We start from the raw sequence: 17662 nt of genomic DNA, 5'->3' as shown, positions 1-17662 counted from the left end.
ATGAGGAGGGCCTATGGCGATGAAGAGATGTTTTACAGATGGGGAAGGGAGGAGGATGGTTATGGAAATAAGGGGGGGGGGAGATAAGAAAGGTTTATGGGGATGAGAAGAGGAAAGGAGATGGTTAGATATGGAAATGAGGAGGGGTTATGGAGATGAGGAGGGGGAGGAGATGAGGAGGCGGGGAGATGAGGAGGGCCTATGGCAACGAAGAGATGTTTTACAGGTGGGGAAGAGAGGAGGATGGTTATGGAAGTGAGGAGGGGGAGAGATAAGGAGGGGCTATGGGGATGAGAAGGGGAGAGGAGATGGACAGGCTATTTCAATGAGGAGGGGGGATGGAGATGAGGAGGGCCTATGGCGGTAAAGAGAAGTTTTACAGATGGGGAAGAGAGGAGGATGGTTATGGAAATAAGGGGGGGAGAAAAGAAGGGTTTATGGAGATGAGAAGGGGAGAGGAGATGGTTAGATATGGAAATGAGGAGGGGGAGGAGATGAGGAGGCGGGGAGATGAGGAGGGCCTATGGTGATGAAGAGAAGTTTTACAGATGGGGAAGGGAGGAGGATGGTTATGGAAATAAGGGGGGGGAGATAAGAAGGGTTTATGGGGATGAGAACAGGAGAGGAGATGGTTATATATGGAGATGAGGAGGGGTTATGGAGATGAGGAGGGCCTATGGCGATGAAGAGAAGTTTTACAGATGGGGAAGAAAAGAGGATGGTTATGGAAGTGAGGAGGCAGAAGGGGGGCAAAAGAAGGGGCTATGGGGATGAGAAGGGGAGATGAGCTGGACATGAGGTTGGGAGATAGGGTTATGGAGATGAGTTGGTGGAGAAGATAAAGAGAGGCTATGGAGAAAAAAGTTATAAAGATGGAGAGGAGAAGAGAGGAGGAGGGGTTATGGAGATGAGGAGGGGAGGAGATGAGGAGGCGAGGAGATGAGGAGGGCCTATGGTGATGAAGAGAAGTTTTACAAATGGGGAAGGGAGGAGGATGGTTATGGAAGTGGGGAGGGGGGGAGAAGAGAAGGGGCTATGGGGATGAGAAGGGGAGAGGAGCTGGACATGGGGTTGGGAGATAGGGTTATGGAGATGAGTTGGTGGAGAAGATAAAGAGAGGCTATGGAGAAAAAAGTTATAAAGATGGAGAGGAGAAGAGAGGAGGAGGGGTTATGGAAATGAGGAGGGGGAGGAGCTATGTAGAGGAGATTGTTCAGACTTAAAGGATCACTAAAGGCAATTTTTTTTTTTTTTAAATAACAAACATATCATACTTCCCTCCACTGTGCAGCTCGTTTTGCACAGAGTGGCCCCGATCCTCCTCTTCCGGGGTCCCCCGGCGGCTGTCTCGGCTCCCTCCCGCAAGGACTCCACAACTTCATGCGAGCTCCCTCGCATAGTGTGGAGTGCTTGCGGGCACGCTCCCGTGATACAGCGAGCCAATGGCTGTGCTGCTTTCAATCCATCCACTCCAGCCAATCAACGGCCAGGGTGAGCGGCGAAGAGGATGTCGGGGGCGAGCGTGGTACTTTCAAGGGGTCAGGTAAGTAAAACGGGGGGCTGGGGGGGGCAGTATTGTCTGATGTTTTTTCACACATTTTTAAAAACGTTTACCTTTACAACCCCTTTAATAGACTTGTGTCTTTTTTCGACCTCACCTACTATGAGATTGAGAAATGCAAAGTACCATTGTTTATAAACATTGTTCATACATGACATAGAGAGATACAAAGTAACATTGTTTATAGGATTGCACCCATACTGGTATGGGTGCCGATATTAAGCATTTGCATGGGTATCGGTACTCATGGAAATGATCCAATAGCTGAAACCGATACTTTCAGGCTTTGTGCACTGATCCCAATCATTTGGTGGAGGGGGCATTATGGTGCGGGGGGAGGGGGCATTATGGTGCGGGGGGGGGGATTATGGTGTTGGTTTTTTGTTTGTTTTGTTTTTCAGGGGTTGGGATTGGCCCCTTATTTCCACTGAAGGGAACTCTTAAGGCGTCAGCATACCAAGACATTTTGGACAATTTCATGCTCCCAACTTTGTGGGATAATTTTGGGGACGGCCCCTTCCTGTTCCAACATGACTGCCCACCAGAGCACAAAGCAAGGGCCATAAAGATATGGAGGAGCGAGTTTGGGGTGGAGGGACTGGACTGGCCTGCACAGAGTCCTGACCTCACCCCAATAGTGTAGAGTGGAGACTGCGAGCCAGGCCTTCTCGTCCAACATCAGGGCCTGACCTCACAAACGCTCTTCTGGAAGAATGGTCAAACATTCCCATAGACACCCTCCTAAACCTTGTGGACGGCCTTCCCAGAAGAGTTGAAGGTGTTGTAGAGCCAAAGGGTGAGGCCAGCCCAATATTGGACCCTCCGGACTAAGACTGGGGAGGTCATTAAAGTTCATGTAAAGGCAGGTGTCCCAATACTTTTGGTAATATAGTGTATGTTAAGATTTCACACGTCTCGTGCTCGTAATGTGTCCCCTCCCCCACCCATAACTCCGCTCATTAATGATAAAAAAAAGATGTGAGTGTCACCGAGATGTCCCAATAAAGGCTCTGGGGCCAAATATTCCAAATGTCAGACTTGGAGTAATCGGATCACATACAAAGACGGATGAGAAGAAGTCTCGGGGGCGGGGGACGGGCGGCGGGGGGGGATCGGCGCTGACTTGTCACATATGTGGCGGGAGAGTCACCTTCTGCGGGGGATGTGACAGACCTCCAGGCAGGAAACTGATGTTACAACGTATCATCTCCCCCCCCCCTGATAAAAGCAGAGATGACCCGGGAGCTCTGTGCGCTCTCATTGGTGGACTGGGATTCTACAAACATTGCGTCTTCCCAGAATAGAACAATGGATACGGATATCTCCTCCAATGTCACCAGATCCACCACCCTCACCGACCCAGGGACACGGCGTGCGGCTATAAATACCCCGCCAACAACAGACACCCGACACCCCGCCGCACAGAGAGAGCCGCCGACAACATCCCAGCCTGCAACCCAATATGTGCCGTCATCTCTCCAGCCAATGGATAGGACGCATTCTCAGTGATGTCACCGCTCTCTAGTGATTGGATAGGACGCATTCTCAGTGATGTCATCTCTCTCTAGTGATTGGATAGGCCGCATTCCCAGTGATGTCACCGCTCTCTAGTGATTTGATAAGCCACATTCTCAGTGATGTCATCTCTCTCTAGTGATTGGATAGGCCGCATTCCCAGTGATGTCACTGCTCTCTAGTGATTGGATAGGACGCATTCTCAGTGATGTCACCGCTCTCTAGTGATTGGATAGGCCGCATTCCCAGTGATGTCACCGCTCTCTAGTGATTGGATAGGTTGCATTCTCAGTGATGTCACCGCTCTAGTGATTGGATAGGCCGCATTCTCAGTGATTTCACCACTCTCTAGTGATTGGATAGGCCGCATTCTCAGTGATGTCACCACTCTCTAGTGATTGGATAGGCCGCATTCCCAGTGATGTCACCGCTCTCTAGTGATTGGATAGGTTGCATTCTCAGTGATGTCACCGCTCTAGTGATTGGATAGGCCGCATTCTCAGTGATGTCACCACTCTCTAGTGATTGGATAGGCCGCATTCTCAGTGATGTCACCGCTCTCTAGTGATTGGATAGGCCGCATTCCCAGTGATGTCACCGCTCTCTAGTGATTGGATAGGTTGCATTCTCAGTGATGTCACCGCTCTAGTGATTGGATAGGACGCATTCTCAGTGATGTCACCGCTCTCTAGTGATTGGATAGGTTGCATTCTCAGTGATGTCACCGCTCTAGTGATTGGATAGGCCGCATTCTCAGTGATGTCACCACTCTCTAGTGATTGGATAGGCCACATTCTCAGTGATGTCACCGCTCTCTAGTGAATGGATAGGCCGCATTCTCAGTGATGTCACCGCTCTCTAGTGATTGGATAGGCCGCATTCTCAGTGATGTCACCGCTCTCTAGTGATTGGATAGGCCACATTCTCAGTGATGTCACTGCTCTCTAGTGATTGGATAGGCCGCATTCTCAGTGATGTCACCGCTCTCTAGTGATTGGATAGGCCGCATTCTCAGTGATGTCACCGCTCTCTAGTGAATGGATAGGCCACATTTTCAGTGATGTCACCGCTCTCTAGTGATTGAATAGGCCACATTCTCAGTGATGTCACTGCTCTCTAGTGATTGGATAGGCCACATTCTCAGTGATGTCACCGCTCTCTAGTGATTTGATAAGCCACATTCTCAGTGATGTCACTGCTCTCTAGTGATTGGATAGGCCACATTCTCAGTGATGTCACCGCTCTCTAGTAATTGGATAGGTTGCATTCTCAGTGATGTCACCGCTCTAGTGATTGGTTAGGCCGCATTCTCAGTGATGTCACCGCTCTCTAGTGATTAGATAGGCCGCATTCTCAGTGATGTCACCGCTCTCTAGTGATTGGATAGGCCACATTCTCAGTGATGTCATCACTCTCTAGTGATTGGATAGGCCGCATTATCAGTGATGTCATCACTCTCTAGTGATTGGATAGGCCGTATTCTCAGTGATGTCACAGCTTTCTAGTGATTGGCCTAGCCATAACCCTAACCCCACATCTAGCAATAACCCTAATTCTAGCCATAACCCTAACCCTACCCCTAACCATAACCCTAAATCTAGCAATAACCCTAACCCTAGCCACAACCCTAAATCTAGCCATAACCGTAACCCTATCCCTAGCCATAACCCTAACCCTAGCCATAACCCTACCCCCAGCCATAACCCTAAATCTAGCCATAACCCTAACCCTAACCCTAGCCACAACCCTAAATCTAGCCATAACCGTAACCCTACCCCTAGCCATAACCCTAACCATAACCCTAATCCTAGCCATAACCCTAAATCTAGCCATAACCCTAACCCTAACCCAAGCTATAGCCATAACCCTAACCCTAGCTATAACAATAACTATAACCCTAACCTAACCCTAGCCTAATCCTAAGGCTCTGTTCCCACTTAGGTGTTTTTCTGCTGTAGCCCCCGTTCATATCTGAGCGTTTTGTCATCTGAAGCAAAATGCCTGAAAAAAAGTATATGTGAGCTTCTTTTTTTGGCAGATTACAGGCGTTCTCTGCTTTTTACCTTGATGACCTTTTGACCTGTATGAAATCACGGCAAAATCATGGCAAAAATGACCCGTCTTTCTGTCTGTAAACAAAACGCCTAGGTGACAACAGAGCCTAAATCTAGCCATAACCCTAATACTAGCCCAACTATAACTCCAAAACCATAACCCTAAATATAAACCTAACCATAAATCTAGCCTAACTCTAAACCTAAATCTAGCCATAACCCTAACCTTAACCCTAGCCATAACCCTAACCCTATCGGCTGCCATGCATAGCGTGGTCAGTTTACTACCAGGAAGAAGGGAACCAGCAGGATGAAGCAGGTAATACAGAAGCACCGCAGACGCAAAGAAAATAGTGATATTAAAGAGCTCCTAGGAACCCCTTGCAGAGACAGAAATTTTTTATCTCTGGGGTTACAAACATTGTAGTAGTATAATCACATAAAACCTCCAACGCATTTCAGGGGCCAAACCCCTCCCCCTTCATCAGCGCTGCAGAAAAACATAAATGTCATGACTATAAAGGAAAGGGATGGATATCAATCGGCCTACTATAAACACTCAGAGATTGATATGAGATCAGTTATTAACCACTTTCAGCCCCGGACCATTTTGCTGGCCAAAGACCAGGACACTTTTTGCGATTCGGCACTGCGTCGCTTTAACTGACAATTGCGGGGTCGTGTGACGTGGATCCCCAACAAAATTGACGTCCTTTTTCCCCCACAAATAGAGCTTTCTTTTGGTGGTATTTGATCACCTCTGCGGTTTTTATTTTTTGCGCTATAAACAAAAATACGGTGACAATTTTGAAAAAAACGCATATTTTTTACTTTTTGTTATAATAAATATCCCCCAAAAATATATATATATATAAAAAAAAAAAATGTTCCCTCAGTTTAGGCCGATACGTATTATTCTACATATTTTTGGTAAAAAAAATTGCAATAAGCCATTATTGATTGGTTTGCGCAAAAGTTATAGCGTTTACAAAATAGGGATAGTTTTATGGCATTTTTATTAATTTTTTTTTTTTTTACTAGTAATGGCGGCGATCAGCGATTTTTATTGTGACTGCGACATTGTGGGGGACACATCGGACATTTTTGACACATTTTTGGGACCATTGTCATTTATACAGTAATCAGTGCTATATAAATGCAGTGATTCCTGTGTAAATGACACTGGCAGTGAAAGGGTTAACCAGTGGGTGGCAGTGTAGGGGTTAAGTGTTCCTAGGGGTGTTACTAACTGTTGGGGGGGTTGGGCTTTCATTTAGTGAACACTGATCTCTGCTCCAATCACATGGAGCAGAGATCAGCATCACTAGTTGCTAGGCAGAACAGGGAAATGCTGTTTACAATGGCATTTCCTCTTTTAGCCGCCCCATGAGACGATCTTGGGTACCCCCACGGCGATCAAGTCCGCGGGACCCGCGACCGGACTCACAGGGGTCCCGACCAGCACGCGAGTGCGCCGATGGCAGGGCGGCATTAAAGATTGGACGTACCTGTACGCCAATATGCCTGCCCGTGCCATTCTGCCGACGTACATCGGCATGCGCAGGTCGGGAACTGGTTAAAGAGGAGCTGCACTTCATCTGAGGACCACAAACCCAAAATTCTATTTGATTAATTTTTAATATTTAAAGCAAATGCCCTCATCCATCCATCCACTCCTCCATCCATATCTCCATCCATCCACTCCCCCATCCATCCACATCTCCATATATCCACTCCCCCATCCATCCATCCACTCCCCCATCCATCCACATCTCCATATATCCACTCCCCCATCCATCCATCCACTCCCCCATCCATCCACATCTCCATATATCCACTCCCCCATCCATCCATCCACTCCCCCATCCATCCACATCTCCATATATCCACTCCCCCATCCATCCATCCACTCCCCCATCCATCCACATCTCCATATATCCACTCCCCCATCCATCCATCCACTCCCCCATCCATCCACATCTCCATATATCCACTCCTCCATCCATCCATCCACTCCCCCATCCACATCTCCATCCATCCATGTCTCCATCCATCCACTCCCCCATCCATCCACTCCCCCATCCATTCATCCATCCACTCCTCCATCCATCCATTCATCCATCCACTCCCACATCCATCCATATCTCCACCCATCCATGTCCCCATCCATCCACTTCCCCATCCATCCTTCCACTCCCTCATCCATCCATGTCTCCATCTATCCTTCCATCCACTCCCCCATCCATCCACATCTCCATCCATCCATGTCTCCATCCATCCACTCCCCCATCCATCCATCCACATCTCCATCCATCCACTCCTCCATCCATCCATCCACTCCCCCATCCATTCATCCATCCACTCCTCCATCCATCCATCCATCCACTCCTCCATCCACATCTCCACCCATCCATCCATCCACTCCCTCATCCATCCATCCTTCCATTCATGTCTCCATCTATCCTTCCATCCACTCCCCCATCCATCCATGTCTCCATCCATCCTGTCCCCCATCCATCCATCCATGTCTCCATCCATCCACTCCCCCATCCATCCATGTCTCCATCCATCCATCCTCTTTATTTTGCTGAGAAATCACTTTGAAAAACACCCGCCTAGAATTTCTGGCCATGGCCATCTTAAAGCGGAGGTCCACCCTAAAGTGGACCTTCCGCTCATTGGAATCCTCCCCCCTCCGGCGCCACAATTGGCACCTTTCAGGGGGGAGGGGGGTGCAGGTACCTGTACAGTACAGGTATCTGCACCCACTTCCGGGATAGCTCTCTGCGGAAAGGGGCGTAGATTGCGCCCCTTTCCGAAAGTCCCCCGCTGCCTGCTGGGAAACACACAGATCCCAGAGGCAGCGGGGACCATCTTTATTGCGCAGCGCGACTCACGCATGCGCAGTAGGGAACCGGGAAATGAAGCCGCAAGGCTCCACTTCCTGATTCCCATACCCAAGATGGCGGCGGCAGCACCCGAGAGACGATCGAGAGATCGGCTTCGGGTGCCGACATCACGGGCGCGCTGGACAGGTAAGTGTCACTATTTTAAAAGTCAGCAGCTGCAGTATTTGTAGCTGCTGGCTTTTTTTAAAAAAAAAACGCGGAGTCCCGGCGGACTCCCGCTTTAAGGGCAAATGATTCCTGTAGCATTTACTTCCTGGAATCCATCTGCCCTTAGCTCAAGCATGCAAAGGAGGGTGTGCTTAGCTGAAAAGGCCCCTCATCCCCTCCTGAAGACTCCTGGGATGTATGACATCATTTGCCCAGGCAAGAAACCAGGAAGTAACTTAAGACATGTAAAAAAAAAAAAAAGTATAAAACAAGTAAATATAATATACGTTTCTATCTATTTACATACTTGATGTGATTGTAGCCGTATTGGTGCAATTGTGACAGATAAAATGGAGTGCTGTCCATGATACTTTTTTTTATTTGCACTAACATACAATCTTTCAGGACAAGCTTTCGGGGCGTGTCCCCTTCTTTGTGAATCAGTACTGCTGCTTGGACCTTGAAGTATCACGGACAGAACTCAGTTTTATCTATCTATTTACTAATGATAGCAGAATGAGCATTAAATATAAATCAATGGTGATTGGGGGAGTGAAATGCCACTTTATGGCTGGGTTCACACATGTCCAGTCACAGTGATGTCACCGGGGGGAGGTGCCACCAGGTGACATCGCCGAATAGCCCCGCCCCTTTGTTATTTATGAACTGTCACACGGAGGAGCAGGCAGACGGCGGGAGTGGACTTTTTTTTTTTTTCTTTGGGTCGGTGGGCATTGTGATTGGATGATGGATCTACGGCGGGGGACATTGTTTTTTTTTATTTTTAATAAAAGGATTGTCAAAAACAATCAAAAACGTTATTTTATTTTTTGTACACTTTTTTGGTGAATGGGTACTCATTTACATGGGGGGGGGGGGTAGTCAGGATCTGGGGGGCCCTTGTTAAAGGGGGCTTTCAGATTCCGATAAGCCCCCCACCCGCAGTCCCCCACAACCACCGTCCATCAACATTGGGACAAGGTGCTTTGGGGGGGGCAGATGATGGCAAATCACCCCCCTATGTTGGGGGCATGTGGCATGGTATAGTTAAGGAAAGGGGGGGGTATGCTCGTTCCCCATCCCCCGTTTCCTGGCCTGCCGGGCTGCATGCTCAGATAAGGGTCTGGTATGGATTTGGGGAGGACACCACGCTTGTTTTTTTTTGGGGGGGGGGCTTTTTTTTTTTTTTCTGGAACGAATTCGTGTTCAAAACTGAGGCAATGTGCGATTCCGATGCGTTCCTATAGAAAGCAATGAGCCTGAACCACAGTGCTCAAAAAACGTACAGGACTCTTTACACTCGCAGTGAATTTGCACGGTCGCTGCACCGCACATATGTGAACCGGCTCCATGGAAACCCGACTTGGTTCACATCATGCCAATCAGGTGCGGTTAAAATTGCATCCAATTGGCATATATGTGAACGAAGCTTAAAAAGGAGAAATAGAAACCTAAACAGGGATAATAGAAACATATTAAATACAAAGATCACATTATAGAAAAGCAAACAATCAGAATAAAAATAAATTTCCATAAAACCAATAAGAGAACCAATGAGGTCCATATAAGATCTATACGGCATGAATCCATCTGGATAACCAGAGCAGCGCAAACAGTAGTATCCCCACTGGGGAGATTTCTCTTCACTTATAGGTTGGACTTGATGGACTTGTGTCTTTTTAAACCTCACCTACTATGTAACTTCCTGTCCCATGGTCACAACAGGAAGTGGGAGGAGATCCCTCCAAAAGTGGGGTGTGAAGCCGTATGGGAGACTCCCGGCGTAGGTGTGAAGCCGTATGTGAGACGCCCGGCGTAGGTGAGAAGCCGTATGGGAAACGCCCGGCGTAGGTGAGAAGCCGTATGGGAGACGCCCGGCGTAGGTGAGAAGCCGTATGGGAGACGCCCGGCGTAGGTGAGAAGCCGTATGGGAGACGCCCGGCGTAGGTGTGAAGCCGTATGGTAGATGCCCGGTGTAGGTGTCATGCCGTACGGGAGACGAGCAGCAGCCTCTGAATGCTGATACTTGTAGTTCTCCTGAAAGAGCTCTAAACAAACCTCTCCAATTGGTTTTATTGATACCAGATTCATTCCAATAGGAGAATAGAAGGTCTCCAACGCATTTCAGGGCCATAAAATCTCCATTTATCATCATCTGGGCTTTAACAGCCACAATGTGTGAAATGATCGGGAAACTCCGGGGAACGTGAACCGAAATCCCGAGATTGTTCCACGAGGGACTGTGCCAACACAGGACAGGTCTACTACCCCGCCCCCAACACTGGATCAGGTTTTCATGTAGATTCACATTCCCTCAGAGATTTCGGACACATTCTCACACACTGGTAACACCCCGATGTAGTGGAATGAAATGTGTGTTATTGATCTGACAAATGACCACAGGGAAAAAGAAAGTACCAACGTGTTTCAGGGCCAGACATTCCCTTCATCATCAGTGTTATAAGAGTCAACATGTGTCACCTGAACAGGAATTTCCAGAGAATGTGTCTGGGTCAGCAGCAGAGTACTAGCAGTAGTAGTGGTGGTGGTAATAGTAGCAGCAGCAGTAATAATAGAAGTAATGGAAGTATTAGTGGTAGAAATAGTAGTAGTAGTAGAAGTAGCAGTAATGGCAGTATAAGTGGTAGCAGTAGTAATGGCAGTAGTAAAAGCAGTATTAAGCCCCATACACACTATAGGCCCGTACACACGGTCGGACTTTTTGACAACAAACATGCAAATTAGCTGTTTTGGAGCAACATCCGACTGTGTGTACGCTCCATCGGACAAACTTTTTCTGTTTTCATCGGACTTTTGTTGGCTGTGAGAACGGACAAACTTTTTGACAACAGAAGTCCGAAGGAGCAAAGTCCGACCGTGTGTACGCAAAGGCATCGGACTTTTGTACAAGGTACAAACACGCATGCTCAGAGCCTATGCAAACGATCGGACTACAATACAGAAGTTGACCAAAGGTGGCGCAGGAGTCATTGAACGTCCTCTTTTGAAGCGGCGTCAGTACGTTGTGACGTCATTACGTTCGTGTTTGTTGTCAAAAAGTCCGACCGTGTGTATGCAATACAAACTTGTGGACCACGCCCTTTGTACAAAAGTCCACGGGAAAGTTTGTACAAAGTCCGACCGTGTGTATGGGGCTTATGAGATTTTCTGATTTTTTTTCCTTCAGGTTTACCAAAACCATGTAGTAGAAGGGCCGGCCTGATTACATACAAATTGAAACTCCTGAGGTTTGACCTCATATTATATGGTTTTGGTGAAGGAAAAAAAAAAAATCAGCAGAAAATCTGATAGTGTGTATGGGGCTTTAGTGGTATTAGTAGTGGCAGCAGTACTGGTGGTAGCAGTAGAAGTAGTAATAGTAGTAGTGGTGGTTGTAATAGCAGTATTAGTGGCAGCGGAGGTAGTAGTTGTAGTAGTAGAAATGGCCGCATACGTGGTAGTATTGGTGGTAGCAGTAGTAATGGCAGTATTAGTAGTAGTGGTAGTAGTAATTGCAGTAGTAGTAATTTTATTGGTAGCAGTAATGGCATTCGTGGTAGTGGTAGTAGTAATTGCAGCATTAGTGGTAGTACTGGTAGTAGCAGTATTAGTAGTAAAGGCAGTATTTATGGTAGTAGTGGTGGTAGAAGTAGTAATGGCAGTGTTAGTAGTAGTGGAAGTAATAATGGCAGTATTAGTGGTAGCAGTAGTAATGGCAGTATTAGTGATAGTGGTAGTAGTAGTATTAGAGGTAGTAGTTGCATACTTTGACCCAGGCATGACCACTAAACAATTGGATTCATACTCTGGGGAGTTTCCTATTGGGAGTCGGTGTGACAGTAGTGCAAACATTGAAACCTCCCATCTCCCCGGAAGACGCAGGAGGAATCACAGACTGCTCGTCATGTGTAGTGGGGTGCCGGTTGCAGCACCTTAGGTAGTCACACTCGGCTTCTGTATGCCATATGGGGGCACCAGGGACTCCCAGCAGGAAGAGGCGACTGAGAGAAGTCAGTGCTGCACCCCAGCCACAGGTTAGTACCTGAATGTTATCAGTATTGGTAGTAGAAGTTTTGGATGGAGTACGGTGGGGGAGGGGAGACGGGATGTTATCACTCTTGTCATCTATGTCCCATTGGGGAGATTTCCCGTCACTTCCTGTCCCATAACTGCAGCAGCAGGTGAGAGGAAATCCCTCCAAAGTGGTTGTCACCAGAACTAGTGTCCCCACTGGAAGATTTCCCCTCTATTCTTGTTCTGCGGACGACCCAAAATTTGGGATTTCCTTTCACTCTCGGTATAAAGGGTGAATAGAGAGGGAGAATCTCCTTCAGGGCTTGATCCAACAAGCTGTAAAAGCAGGTAGTTGAGTCGCCGATTTACCACCTCTGACCCCTGAGACGCAGCCGATCAAGGACGTACACATTTGCGGCAGCATTTGGCAGGCTGGGGATCGGACAGGAGGAGAGGCCGGGGATCGGGCAGGAGGAGAGGCCGGGGATCGGGCAGGAGGAGAGGCCGGGGATCGGGCAGGAGGAGAGGCCGGGGATCGGGCAGGAGGAGAGGCCGGGGATCGGGTAGGAGAGGTAGGAGGAGGTAGGAGGAGAGGTCAGGGATCGGGTAGGAGGAGAGGTCGGGGATCGGGTAGGAGGAGAGGCCGGGGATCGGGCAGGAGGAGAGGCCGGGGATCGGGCAGGAGGAGAGGCCGGGGATCGGGCAGGAGGAGAGGCCGGGGATCGGGCAGGAGGAGAGGCCGGGGATCGGGTAGGAGGAGAGGTAGGAGGAGGTAGGAGGAGAGGTCGGGGATCGGGTAGGAGGAGAGGTCGAGGATCGGGTAGGAGGAGAGGTCGGGGATCGGGTAGGAGGAGAGGTCGGGGATCGGGTAGGAGGAGAGGTCGAGGATCGGGTAGGAGGAGAGGTCGAGGATCGGGTAGGAGGAGAGGTCGAGGATCGGGTAGGAGGAGAGGTCAGGGATCGGGTAGGATAGGTCAGGGATCGGGTAGGAGGAGAGGTCGAGGATCGGGTAGGAGGAGAGGTCAGGGATCGGGTAGGAGAGGTCAGGGATCGGGTAGGAGGAGAGGTCGAGGATCGGGTAGGAGGAGAGGTCAGGGATCGGGTAGGAGAGGTCAGGGATCGGGTAGGAGGAGAGGTCGAGGATCGGGTAGGAGGAGAGGTCGAGGATCGGGTAGGAGGAGAGGTCGAGGATCGGGTAGGAGGAGAGGTCGGGGATCGGGTAGGAGGAGAAGTCAGGATCGGGTAGGAGGAGAGGTCGAGGATCACGTAGGAGGAGAGGTCGAGGATCAAGTAGGAGGAGAGGTCGGGGATCGGGTAGGAGGAGAGGACGGGATCGGGTAGGAGGAGAGGTCGGGGATCGGGTAGGAGGAGAGGTCGAGGATCGGGTAGGAGGAGAGGTCGGGGATCGGGTAGGAGGAGAGGTAGGAGGAGGTAGGAGGAGAGGTCAGGGATCGGGTAGGAGGAGAGGTCGGGGATCGGGTAGGAGGAGAGGTCGGGGATCGGGTAGGAGGAGGGGTCGGGGATCGGGTAGGAGGAGAGGTCGGGGATCGGGTAGGAGGAGAGGTCGGGGATCGGGTAGGAGGAGAGGTCGAGGATCGGGTAGGAGGAGAGGTCGGGGATCGGGTAGGAGGAGAGGTAGGAGGAGGTAGGAGGAGAGGTCAGGGATCGGGTAGGAGGAGAGGTCGGGGATCGGGTAGGAGGAGAGGTCGGGGATCGGGTAGGAGGAGAGGTCGAGGATCGGGTAGGAGGGGGAGGTCGAGGATCGGGTAGGAGGGGGAGGTCGGAGATCGGGTAGGAGGAGAGGTCGGGGATCGGGTAGGAGGAGAGGTCGGGGATCGGGTAGGAGGAGAAGTCAGAATCGGGTAGGAGGAGAAGTCAGAATCGGGTAGGAGGAGAGGTCGGGGATCGGGTAGGAGGAGAGGTCGAGGATCGGGTAGGAGGAGAGGTCGGGGATCGGGTAGGAGGAGAAGTCAGGATCGGGTAGGAGGAGAGGTCGAGGATCACGTAGGAGGAGAGGTCGAGGATCAAGTAGGAGGAGAGGTCGGGGATCGGGTAGGAGGAGAGGACGGGATCGGGTAGGAGGAGAGGTCGGGGATCGGGTAGGAGGAGAGGTCGAGGATCGGGTAGGAGGAGAGGTCGGGGATCGGGTAGGAGGAGAGGTAGGAGGAGGTAGGAGGAGAGGTCAGGGATCGGGTAGGAGGAGAGGTCGGGGATCGGGTAGGAGGAGAGGTCGGGGATCGGGTAGGAGGAGGGGTCGGGGATCGGGTAGGAGGAGAGGTCGGGGATCGGGTAGGAGGAGAGGTCGGGGATCGGGTAGGAGGAGAGGTCGGGGATCGGGTAGGAGGAGAGGTCGAGGATCGGGTAGGAGGAGAGGTCGGGGATCGGGTAGGAGGAGAGGTAGGAGGAGGTAGGAGGAGAGGTCAGGGATCGGGTAGGAGGAGAGGTCGGGGATCGGGTAGGAGGAGAGGTCGGGGATCGGGTAGGAGGAGAGGTCGAGGATCGGGTAGGAGGGGGAGGTCGGAGATCGGGTAGGAGGAGAGGTCGGGGATCGGGTAGGAGGAGAGGTCGGGGATCGGGTAGGAGGAGAAGTCAGAATCGGGTAGGAGGAGAAGTCAGAATCGGGTAGGAGGAGAGGTCGGGGATCGGGTAGGAGGAGAGGTCGAGGATCGGGTAGGAGGAGAGGTCGGGGATCGGGTAGGAGGAGAGGTCGGGGATCGGGTAGGAGAGGTCGGGATCGGGTAGGAGGAGGGGTCGGGGATCGGGTAGAAGGAGAGGTCGAGGATCGGGTAGGAGAGGTCAGGGATCGGGTAGGAGAGGTCAGGGATCGGGTAGGAGAGGTCAGGGATCGGGTAGGAGGGGAGGTCGAGGAGAGGGAGGGATTGGGGTAGGAGGAGAGGGAGGGATTGGGGTAGGAGGAGAGGGAGGGATTGGGGTAGGAGGAGAGGGAGGGATTGGGGTAGGAGGAGAGGGAGGGATTGGGGTAGGAGGAGAGGCCGGGATTGGGGTAGGAGGAGAGGCCGGGATTGGGGTAGGAGGAGAGGCCGGGATTGGGGTAGGAGGAGAGGACAACAATAAAAGCATGAAGAAGAGAGGCTGGGGACTAGGCGGGAGGAAGGGAGGCCGGGGACTAGGCGGGGAGGAAGGGCGGCCGGGGACTAGGCGGGGAGGAAGGGCGGCCGGGGACTAGGCGGGGAGGAAGGGCGGCCGGGGACTAGGCGGGGAGGAAGGGAGGCCAGGGACTAGGCGGGAGGAAAGGAGGCCGGCGACTAGGCGGGAGGAAAGGAGGCCGGCGACTAGGCGGGAGGAAAGGAGGCCGGCGACTAGGCGGGAGGAAAGGAGGCCGGCGACTAGGCGGGAGGAAAGGAGACCGGCGATTAGGCGGGAGGAAAGGAGGCCGGCGATTAGGCGGGAGGAAAGGAGGCCGGCGACTTGGCGGGAGGAAGGGAGGCCTGCGACTAGGTGGGAAGAGGAGAGGCCGGCGACTAGGAGGGAGGACAGGAGCCCAGCGACTAGGAGGGAGAAAAAGAGGTCAAGGATTAGGCGGGAGAAAAAGAGGCAAAGGACCACGCAGGAAAAAGGAAGGCCAGGATTAGGCGGGAAGAGGAGAGGCCTGGGACAAGGCGGGGGGAAGGGGGGCCGGGGACAAGGCGGGGGGAAGGGGGGCCGGGGACAAGGCGGGGGGGAAGGGGGGCCGGGGACAGGGCGGGGGGGAAGGGGGGCCGGGGACAGGGCGGGGGGAGGGGGGCCGGGGACAAGGCGGGGGGAAAGGGGGGCCGGGGACAAGGCGGGGGGAAAGGGGGGCCGGGGACAAGGCGGGGGAAAGGGGGGCCAGGGACAAGGCGGGGTGAAAGGGGGGCCGGGGACAAGGCGGGGTGAAAGGGGGGCCGGGGACAAGGCGGGGTGAAAGGGGGGCCGGGGACAAGGCGGGGGAAAGGGTGGCCGGAGAGGGGGGCCGGGGACAAGGTGAGGGGAGGGAGGGCAAGGGACTAGGCGGGGGAGGCCGGGGGGAAAGGGGGCCAGTGACAAGGCGGGGGCAAAGGGGGGCCAGGGGGAAAGGGGGGCCAGGGACAAGGCGGGGGGAAAGGGGGGCCAGGGACAAGGCGGGGGAAGGGAGGCCGGGGAAAAGGCGGGGGGAAGGGAGGCCGGGGACAAGGCGGGGGGAAGGGGGGCCAGGGTCAAGGTGAGGGGGGAGGGAGGGAGGCCAGGGAACTAGGTGGGGAAATGGAAGGCCGGTGACTAGGTGGGGGAAGGGCGGCCGGTGACTAGGTGGGGGAAGGGAGGCCGGTGACTAGGTGGGGGAAGGGAGGCTGGGAAACTTGGGGGGGGGGGAGGGAGGCCAGTGACTAGGTAGGGGGGGAAGGGAGGCTGGGAAACTTGGGGGGGAGGGAGGCCAGTGACTAGGTAGGGGGGGAAGGGAGGCTGGGGAACTTGGGGGGGGGGGGAGGGAGGCCAGTGACTAGGTAGGGGAGGGAGGCCAGTGACTAGGTAGGGGGGGGAAGGGAGGCTGGGGAACTTGGGGGGGGGGAGGGAGGCCAGTGACTAGGTAGGGGGGGAAGGGAGGCTGGGGAACTTGGGGGAGAGGGAGGCCGGTGACTGTGTCTTGTACATGGCTCTGGTATATGGTGTAGCACTGGGGACCCCAGAACAGGCCCTCTCTGGTACTTATGGGGTGAGTTGGGGCCCCAGTCACACCTCCTGTAGGGGCCCCAGGCCATGCTTCTCCTATGAGGGGGGAGGGGCACTCTGAGGGCCCCAGGCCATGTGCTGCCTCCTCTGGGGCCCTTGTGAGGCCAGGACAGGAGCAGACCTGAGGGGCCCCCGCTCCAGACTGGCCCCACAATGACAGGCGTCCTGTACACCCCCCTCCTGGGGCCCCCGGGACCTCTCAGGGCCCCCTGTCCTCCCTCTGGGGCCCCAGGCAGCTGTAGGCCAGAGATGACCAGACACTAGTCACGTGATTCTGGGCCCCTGGCACTTCTCTGCGCGCTCTCCGGGGCCCCACTGAGCCTTCCCCCACCAGTACCCCCCGGGGCCCCCAGCATGCCGCTGCCAGGGGCCCCTCCTCACACACAGCACAGGCAACACTCACCTCGCACTCTCCCCCTGTCTATGGAGACGGCCCTGACTGGCACCCACCGCCAGCCAATCAGCAGCTGCGCCGCCGGCCCGTTCCGCCAATCAGCGCCCGCAGAGGGCGGGGACACGGCGCCAGCTCTCCAGCTCGGGAATCACGTAGAAACATGGCGCCGCCGCTGAGCATGCCGGGAGATGTAGTCTGACCCGTACCACGTGACGAGAGAGAGGGAGACTGCCAGGGCTGGGGGCCCCAGTGTGGCCAGAGAGCCCCTCCCCCAGCCCTGGAGGGGCCACAGTGTCTCCAGTGTCCCCACACTCACACACTATTATTATGAGGTCGGTGACAACACAGAAGCACAGTCTGTGGACGGGGACACGGCGGTGTC

At 53.2% G+C, this 17662-nt stretch overlaps 1 protein-coding gene across 1 annotated transcript in view; it reads right to left on the bottom strand.

The window, feature by feature from the left end:
* ERI3 (ERI1 exoribonuclease family member 3) overlaps positions 1–17352 on the bottom strand; it is a gene marked incomplete in the record, with an annotated part of 403278 nt that extends 385926 nt beyond the window's left edge. The window contains 1 exon segment of the mRNA XM_077450748.1: positions 17290–17352.
* Between the last annotated feature and the right edge of the window lie 310 nt (positions 17353–17662).

Source organism: Lithobates pipiens, unplaced genomic scaffold, assembly GCF_037356315.1.
Source record: "Lithobates pipiens isolate NorthernLeopardFrog02 unplaced genomic scaffold, aLitPip1_a1.2 Scaffold_23, whole genome shotgun sequence".
In the NCBI taxonomy this organism is placed as follows: Eukaryota; Metazoa; Chordata; class Amphibia; order Anura; family Ranidae; genus Lithobates; species Lithobates pipiens.
Note: the sequence above shows the minus strand (reverse complement) of the source record. Positions and strands in the feature narration are given on the sequence as shown.